Source organism: Chrysemys picta, chromosome 11 (assembly GCF_011386835.1).
Source record: "Chrysemys picta bellii isolate R12L10 chromosome 11, ASM1138683v2, whole genome shotgun sequence".
Classification (NCBI taxonomy): domain Eukaryota; kingdom Metazoa; phylum Chordata; order Testudines; family Emydidae; genus Chrysemys; species Chrysemys picta.
The window spans coordinates 30337250-30347455 of NC_088801.1; positions in this window are offsets into that span (position 1 = coordinate 30337250).

The window sequence follows — 10206 nt, forward strand, 5'->3', positions numbered from 1 at the left end:
GTGTGTTGCTTGGGCTAAGGCTGGGCTGTTAGCTAAATTAAGCCATTGTGACTCAAAATCCTCCTTTAATAAGGTTCATGCTGTCTACAACTTCATCATTTTCTGCTGAATGATAATTACTTTATTCAATCATGTTCAAGGTTTTAGTGAAAGCTAGCATTGATTGATTAACTTCAATTACCATGCTTACATTTGCATAGATAAAAACTGCTTTTCAATTTGTGAGTGGCACGCCAGTGGAAACCCTGCGCTGATATTTGCATTTCAATGTGAACAGTGAAGAATAAAGGTGGAAGAAAGGTCTGATCAGTGCTAAGCCCTTTCTGCTTCAGTGCTCAAGCATTTTTCCATAAACACTCTTGTTATGATGTTAGTTTGTTCAAACCACTCTGAGGTAACTGAGGGAGCCTCCTGTTTATAAGCTTGCATGACAATTTTAAGGGTATGGAGTGAGGAAAGCTGAAGTCAAGGCTTCCAACAGGCAGAAGGTTTTATGCCAAGTAAATAAAACAGAAAAATTCTTCCTCTGATGCTATACTGGAAGTCCAAAATCCTGTAATATCCCTTGAAAAGCAGCCCTGTCAGCTATTGAATGAGATTCCAGAATTTGACTTCACTCAGTCAGTGCTATTTTCATGTAGAAGTCTGGTGACTTAGCAAATGAAATGCTTGCTTCCTGTGTGTCTGATTACTGATCATGTCAAAGACAAAGTCCTAACAAACAAACTTGAGACGTGCCTCTTGATCCCAAGGGGATTGTCCATCTTGCAAAGCTGTTCTAAATTGACAGGGCAATGGTATGGACAAAACTAGACTTGCTTCATGCTCAACCACCACAACTTCTAGAGGGTGTGGGCCTGCTGTGTTTAAAGGATTAGATTTCTTGGGGGTGTTCCTTAGTTTTCTCTTCTATTAGGGCTTAGCTGAAGTGCAGTATGACTCTCCTTTTTGTATCAAGAAATGGTGAAGATCTATATAAATCTCAATATTACATTCAATCACCTCTTAATCCTTATGACACTGGCTTTTTTCCACCCTGTCAATCAAATGAATGGTGTGGAAGTTTGCCTTTCTATGCAATCTGCCTCGAATGGGGATAAAGCTTTTTCAATCACTACTCCATTTAATAACCCAATAGGAGTGTTCTCCATGGAGAGCCCACACCTCTGGAACTTGCTTTGTCTGGCAGCCTGCCACAGCCCAGATGCTAAGGTAAAGGAAGCAGTTTTAAAATCAGCAAGTTTAAAAAAAAAAAAAAAAGTCCACTACTTACATGATCTGAAATCCAGCAGCTGCGCTAAAGAGATGTTGTCAGTTCAGAGAAAGGGATGAGGAAATGGAGTCATTTCTTAGATTCTCAATTTCAGGAGCATGCTACAAAATATATTTGGTCTTTATTGGGTCAAATTTGAAGCTTCTATATTTAAATTTCCCTACAATCCCTGCTCTCAAATCAAGTAATTTAGAAGGGAATAAAGAGTACAGGCTTTCAGTACACTGAAAGCTCTACAGTGAAAGGACTGCTTTAAATTGTGTATTGTGCAGCTCTGAGCACATGACCAATACCAAATGATAATATGGAAAAACTGCTGGAAAGAGAGGGCTTAATGCTGAGCTCACTCACCCAAGGGCTAACTTGATTAAAGTCAATGGAGTCACATCTGGGCAAAGCCAGTGTAAGTGAAATCTGATTCAAGTCTTTCTCGTACTTCTTCTGAGCCTTTCAGGAATCTTGTGTCCATTCTTCCTTCCTTAACAATACTAACTAACCACCACATTGATATACGTACTACCTTTGTAAACTACATAAAATGTAGCAGGATATTCCAAACTTTAACATGACTTGTTTACAGAAATTACGTTTTAGCATCTCATTTGAGTTGCCTCAGACAAATCAGAGAGAGATGCATATTCTCTGAGCCCTGATCTACACTACACTAGGGGGTGGGATCGATCTAAGTTACGCAACTTCAGCTACGTGAATAATGTAGCTGAAGTCGACGTACTTAGATCGACTTACCGTGGTGTCTTCATCGTGGTGAGTCGATTGCTGCCGCTCACCCGTCGACTTTGCTTGCGTCGACAGGAGAGCGCTTGGGGGTCGATTTATCACATCTAGACTAGATGCAATAAATCGATCCTCGCTGGATTGATTGCTACCCGCCGATCCAGCGGGTAATGAAGACAGACCCGAATCTCTTAACACATTGGTTTTTCTGTTGAGTGTCATCAACATTCCATCTTTATCTATAACAAAAAGAAAACATAAAACTATGATAATGATGTTGTTTCAGGACCAATATAGTCTGATTATAGCCTTGTTTCTGAATCACTGGCATGTTCTGGGCTACTACGAACAAAAGCCAAGTGTCATTATCGGATTTTCCCTACTGTCCTAGTTCATGAGGATCTGGGCTGTGCCAGCGGCAGAAAAGTTAAGAAGAGATACAAAGGGCAGACGTGCTGGATATGCAGATTTATGGACATGCAAAAAAATTCCATAATCCTTTATAGTATCTAATTCTGGCCTTCTCAATGAGTTCATTATTAATTATTTGTTATTTAATTTCCTGTCAAAATGTCTTATAGCACTGAACAACTTATCTTACCAAGCACTCACTGTATGGGATGTTAGCCCTGCTATAGGACTCTTTGAAACACTCCAAAACCATGAGTTCTTTTGTGTCTTGAAAGATATGAACCTCAATGGAAGATCATGTTTTCCACTCCTACTCTTTGCATTCTGGCAGCTCCTTCTGTGACACCTAAAACACTGGATGGTCTGGCCAAGTTGAATGGGCTTTGAACAAGGAAGTTCTGTTGTGGTTGTTTTTGAAATCATCCTCCTCAGACAATGTAATACTGGAAGAGCTGCTCTAAGGTCACTAATATACCACCAAGGCTGCAGGAGTCCTACACTGTTTCTGAACCCCTGGAGGTGGTGCTTGAGTTCAGTAGTGAAGCCATGTAATGTGAATCCACGACATGTTCCCCACTAAAATCCCCACATGTGCTAGAGCCGATGGTAACCCCCTGGGAGCACAGCATTGTGGTACTCAGAATGTGATTGTCTGGTTGGGCTCCCCACATTTCCACCCAGTCCTGCCTCTGTGCTACAAAAGTGCACCATTATCCAGCTTATTGGGTCTCCCAGCCTATAGGGTTGGGCCAAGGATTCGCCCATAACTAATTCATCCTCACAACACCTCTATACCAGTGGTTCCCAGTGCGGGCTGAGACACTTCTTCCAGCAGCTCCCATTGGCCTGGAGCAGCGCACCGCGGCCACTGGGAGCCGCGATTGGCTGAACCTGCGGACAAAGCAGGTACACAAACTGGCCCGGCCCGCCCGGGGCTTTCCCTGCACAAATGGCGGAACAAGTTTGGGAACCACTGCTCTATACAATGGGTAAGCTTTTTCCTTATTACACATGTTGAAAGAGCGGCAGAGAACAGTGTGATGGGCACAGAGTCAAAGTGAAAACTAGAACATTTCCTGGGTTCCCTGGGTCCCACTCTCAGATGAAGAGTTTTCTGGATTTCCTGGATATCGCCCACAGGCATTTTTAAGCACGTAAATAACCCGGCTTGTATAACACCAGCCATGAGCCCATGCCCTCACTTGAGAAAATGGGATGTAGCTGTAGCACTGTTGCTCCCAGGATATTAGAGAGACAAAGTGGGCATGGTAATATCTTTTATTGGATCAACTTCTGTTGGTGAGAGGCAAACTTTTGAGTCACACAGAGCTCTTCTTCAGGTCCGGGAGTACCTTTTCCAGATCTGAAGAAGAACTCTGTGTGGCTTGAAAGCTTGTTTCTTTCAACAGAAATTGGTCTAATAAAAGATATTACCTCACCCATCTTGACTCTTGAGAAAATGGAAGCATTTATACTTTGGTGAAATATGCAATGACTATACTTGTTCATCATTACTTCTAAAACAATGCTTGGAAAAAGAAATATTATCTGTCAAAGAAATTTAAATGTGACTGGAAAGTCTATATGCACCCAAAATATATTGTATCCCAACACATGAAATAATAAAGGGTTCCCTCTGGATTGTTCAGTTTCTTTCCAAAGCAATAAGAAAGAGAAATTATTCCAGACTCATCCCCTTCACCTTACCTCTCAAGTCATTATAATGTGCCTATATTACTGTTGTTTGTTGCGTCTTCTCTACTACATTCCAGGATGCAGATTCAGAGTCTTTCATGTTGGAGCATCTCTACTCAAAGTCTTGGTGTTGACATCTTCATAGTGTAAATACACCCACATTTTCTTCTTTGTTGCACTCGAGATGATTTCTGACATCATGCTCGGAACACAATCTGAGGAACAATTCTGTATGTTCTTATGCAGTCTCTTTTTTTTAGGCACATCATAGAATATTTCCCTTTAGCAGCTCAAATTTTGAAAATGCTACAAAGATATTCTCTCCCATCATTGTTATCAATTTACTTAAGAGAGTAGAATGCTTAGCACATGCCTCCCCCACCCCTGCAAAAGCAATTCCCTCTGCCCTAAATGCTCCAAAACAAGGACTGCGGAGGTGGAGCCAGAAAGAAACTCCTGCTGTGATTAAATTGGATCATTTAAAAACTGCAGCTCCAATGACAAATCTGTGTACTTGCCAATGTTACTTTGCTATTACTGGTTGATGCTACCTATTGTATTCTTAGAAATTGTACAGATGGCACATATAGTGCATTCAGGCATGGATTTTGTCCATTTCTCTCTCAAAAGAAATATTTCTTTAAAATTATTCAAGACAGATTGATGGACAAATCTGTCTTAGATATGTAATACTAATTTATTAATGCTTAGATGACTTATAACAATAGGAAGTCATCAGTTTGTTTTCTAAATCCTAATGCAATGGTTGCCATAAGAACACAAACTATGTGTACATTTTAATGCGTCTATGCTTCATAATTATGCATGGTTGTGTGCTGTTATAATTGACATAAAATATAAAACAGGTCAAAGAGCAGCTATTAAAACTATTTTTCATTTTGCTGCCTGACAGCCAGCCACATCAATGCCTAGTACATTTAATAGGACCATACAAAGAATGCAAAGATAGTTATATAATTTCAACCATATTAAAGCCTCCAGAACTTGCAACCTAATTATTTCCTACAGTATCTTGTTGTAAACTATATTACTTTATTTGGAATGTATCTGTTTTCTGATTAAACAATAGAAGTATATTAAATTATCATGGGGGGGGGGGTCATAAAACTTTTGGACATATTTCATAGAGGTCATTCTGTTAGGTTAAGAATTATCCCAGGCACAATGATTTTCTGCCACTTAAAATCAAAAATAATGTTAGAATTGTGCTAATTCCGTATGGCTGTTTAACTCACAGAAGTGAATTCTACCAAAGGGGTAAATGGTAGTTGTGTCCTCTTAACAACAGAATGACAGAAAAAGAAAATGCAAGAAACACTCTGAATTTATAAAATGTACCTGATGTGCAAACTGCTCTATTGATTAACAAATGTAGCTTTGGTACCAGGAAACAGGTTATATCATATACAATTTGCACATTTTTGTCTTTGTCATCATTAGTGTCATTATGACATAAATGATCATCTATTCCAGTCTTTCTTTCTGGATTTTTATATTCTTTTGGGGGAATTATATTCTGTGTGTTGTGTATTCTATATCAGATACTTTAAAAACTGGGTTTGAGAAAGGACCAATAATGCAAGCTAAAATATGCATAGTTGGATTCATCCCCAAACATTCCAACAGATAATCAAGTATGCATTTCAAGTTGGTGCTGAATACCACAGCTATGCTAATCAGAACAATAGATAACACCCCATAGGGCAGATCCTTAGCTGATGTAAACTGTCCTAGGGTCAGGGAAGTCAATGGCACTACTACAATTTGCCAAAAGAGGATCTGCCCTTCAGGACCAAATACTGATGATTAAGTTAGAGTAAAAGGGTTTTTGCTCTGAGTGTTTTGGGCTTTGCATTTTTATTTTGCATTAGGTTGATTAGGTCCAAATGACAAGGAAAATAATACAGGCCCCTAATAAGCTATAGGCTTTCCTGTATCATACATGAAAAGAACAGGAGTACTTGTGGCACCTTAGAGACTAACAAATTTATTTGAGATTAAGCTTTCGTGGGCTACAGCCCACTTCTTCGGATGCATAGAATGGAACATACATTGAGGATGGATATATATCTATATATAATATATACACACACACACACACACATAGAGAGAGCATGAAAAGGTGGGAGTTGTCTTACCAACTCTGAGAGGCCAATTAAGTAAGTATCATACATGCCAAGTCCAGTTGGAGACTGGATGTTTCAGGAGACTGGCAATGGACTCTAGAATCAGTTTCAGTTGGCCAGTTCAAGTCCATTCCAAGTCAATAGTGACTGAAAGCTGCTATCTGGTTTGTGGTTTATGTAGAGTAAATTTGGTAGGTTCAGTCCAATTTCCCAGCATAAAGGTGACTGTCACAAAAACTACCATCACAAATGCCACTGGTTGGCAGTTCCAAGAGGGAGGTCAAGGTCTGAAAGGGAGTGATGCCCAAACTCTGCTTTATCTGGTTGAGCACACGGTAGGGGGAGTATAGAGAAGAATTAGTTGCTGGAGCTCATTCTGTACCTGCCCAGTGGATAGAAGACTGCAGCCTCCAATGTTGCTGATGTGGTACTTTCCACTATCAGTGAATTAACTTACATTCATTTCCCTGCCATTCCTTACTTTTCTGTCCTTAGCTCTATTTGCATCATCCCCCCTGCACCTTGTCCCTTCCACTCCACCAATTATGCCAGCCTTAATGCCCTGTTTCATATTTCTGCAAGTATCATATATTCCCTCTACAATGCTACCCTTGACACGCAGAACACCCTTTTAAAGCTGGTCTGCAGGGCCCTCCCCTCTGTGCATCAAGTCTCTTCTAAAGAACCATTTCTACAAAGATGCCCACAAGAAACTAAGCAACTGATTATGGTGAGCAGTAGGGTACTTTTGCAACAGTTCTATATATCTTATCTTTATAAAGCATTTGTATTATCAGAATATGGCTAAGCATTACTTAACTATCTTACTTGCATGTTGTTCCCTTTTCACCTGCCCTCCATCTGTCTGTTTCCTTTTCCTTTTTAGAATGCAGGGATTCTGCCTTATTTTGTGTTTGTACAGCTCCTAGCTCCTGGAAACAATAACTCAAAAAAAGATGAAAGTTGTATGTACAGGGGAAGATGGGAATAACACTAACTAACCAAAACTAAAGTTACTCCTCCAGAATTAAATCCAGTGGAGTATATCCATCTCAAAACAGTCCAGTATATGATGCAATCAGTTACAGAAAGCATGGACAATTCAAGGCCTCTAGGCCAAAATGTTAGTCATCTAGAGTGGGATCAATAAAAATGCTTGATATTCCCTACAAGCAGCATCTTTGATTGTGAAGGCACAGAGGAATCAAGAAAATAAAAACTGGCAGATTCCCTTTGTTCTTTGTTGCTATGACATTATGAAAAGTAAGTACATATCTCTTGTCAAGATTTTCATTTAAACCCCTTCTTCTTGAAGTGTTGTGGTTAGTAGTGACTGCAAAAGTGGATTATGTGAAGAAAGATTACTTTAAAGTGTCAGGGGGCCTCCAAAGAGTAGGTGAGACAGATGGTGAGATGTCCAACTTTGAGCTTTTAAACCTCCTCTTGGAGAAAACAGTACACTTGTCACAGTATCTCATTTAACTGCAAATAGCTGCCGTGTCTTCAGATCAGTTATAATGCAAGGTTCCAAGTTCAATAAATGTGGTCAGAGACTGCCACTGAAAAAGATACCTATATGCTTTCATCAAACTCTGTTAAATCCCTGAGCAGTATTCTACTTTCTGCACAAAATATACAGTGCCTTGTATAGGCTCCGACAGCAATTCTGCAAATCATTACATAGGTGGTAATAAAATATTTCAGCGAAATGAAGAGAAACAGATGGGATATTTTATGAAAATGAGGCAAGTAGGAAGTCTAAGAATTCAAAACACTTTTATTGCCTTAAAAATCTTACCACTGTACCAGCGACAGGGACATATATATCCCTGTACAATAAAGAGAAAGTAAAAGGAACTTCTTGTCAAACAATTATATGCATCCTACTTATTAGTAACAGAGACCTGCACTGGAGAACATGTTAGCTAATTGAAACAGACTTTTATAAACATCTCAGGCATCTGAGTAGGTGTTATCAAGGCAGAGTTTCAACACTGGTGAATAATATCAAAGGGATTTTTTGATATATCCTGGCCTAACTCTGCCACCATGACTCATGTTGAGTTGTACCTGACTCTGTGTATAGCTTCTTTGATTTCAAGGTACTGTTCAACATGGGTAAGGGAAGCAGAATCGGTCCTTCCATGAACATGGAGAACTGAAAATGAAAACCAGAACAACCCAAGGAATGTCTGCATTTTCTTTTCCCTGAGGTATGGGGGAAGTTAGTTGTTGACACTAGTTAGAAGAAATCTTTCTAAAAATGTAGTGTCAGTCAATGGGAAGACACTATAGAAGTTATGGCATTAGGCTTCCATTCAAAAGCTAAAGGTTCCCAAGACAAGATTTTGGCTGCTTTTAAATGGTAGCTTTTAGAAGCACTGTATTAAATCACCCTGTGTTGACCTTGGCTGTTAGTGGATGAGTTAATCCTTGGAGCTTGCTGTGCACCTTCTTCCTCAGTGGATGTGTAATCTATTTGTACAATAAAGGGTTAGAATAATTTGCAGCCTTGGCATCATGCTGGACTCACTACTGAGATCCTGAAGAGGATATGCAGATAGCCACAGTCAATCTCAAAACATCCTCCGTATCTGGCTGGCAAGACTCCTCGCTGTCCATTAATCTCAGATGGTGATTTAGCTACAAAAGTGAATTTGCCATCTCCAAGCTGGACATCTATAATGCACTATATGTAGTGTCAGGTATGAAAGACACAAAAGGCTACACATGCCTCATCAATGCAGCAGCCTGTCTCCACTCAGAGGAGAGAGCTATTTAAAGCATGTGATGGTGTCCCACAAGCTGCCCTAAATCCTCATTCACTAGATAATTGACAATCTTAAAAAAATGGTCAATTGTTTTTATTTTTTATGATTAATGATACCTTTCTGTTGCAACAGGGAGCCATATAGCACCGTGTGAATAACATGGAGTTACTCTCATGGGAATAGGGAGTAACAAACTAAGAGCAGAGATCACAGGTGACTGTTAATACAGGCTTCGTTGTATATTAAATATACTGTTGTATTAGGGAGTGTTTCCTCTATGTTGTAATTTTCTTTTAATAGATCCTGTACAGGGGCAAAGTTTTAGGGCCCAAAGTTTTAGGTTCTTTGAGTGATTGCTCATGTGTATTCCACAATAGGTGTGCATGCTCACCAGGTGCACTGGTGCCAGAAGTTTTTCCCCTAGCAGTACCCATAGGGGGGAGTGCCCCCCACAACCTCTGGAGTGGCACCTGCCTGGCATGGTATAAGGGGAGCTGCGCGCTCCTCCCACCCTCCGTTCCTTCTTGCCACCAGTGAAGGTGCGTTGGAACTGCTCTGGTCCAGTTTTACTGTAGCTTGTCCCCAGAACTGTTCGTTCACTAACTGGTCAACGTTAGTACCTGTAGTTAGTTAGCTGTTTAGTTAGTTAGTGAGCCCAGGCCGGGGCATGCTCCACGCCCCAGGGTTTAAGTCGTGCGGCTCCTGCAGGCATTCTATGCCAAGGAGTGACCCGCATGCAGAGTGTTTGCGCTGCTTGGGAGAAACCCATATCAGTGAAAGGTGTAAGATCTGCAAGTCATTTAAGCCTCGGACCAAAAGAGAAAGGGACATTAGGCTTCAGGCCATCCTGATGGAGTCGGCACTGACCCCGACCCTGGCACGCCGCTCCAAACCAGTACCCGGCACCGCGGTGTCGGTATGCAGCGACCCTCCGGTACTATCAACCAGTCAGCACCACTCCCCATCCACGGGGCACACCAAGAGGGCCAAGAAGACTCCCTCTTCACAGCGGCACTGAGGGAAATCTGGGACAGAGGCTAGGCCCACATAGGACAGTCCTCGATCCCCACTGGGCCCTAGGACTCTGACTCAAGCTGAGTGGAGTTGCCTGGCCCCTTCGGAACAGGCCTCTCTGGATGTCCAGATGCCTTCCACACCCATTTCCACGGGGTTA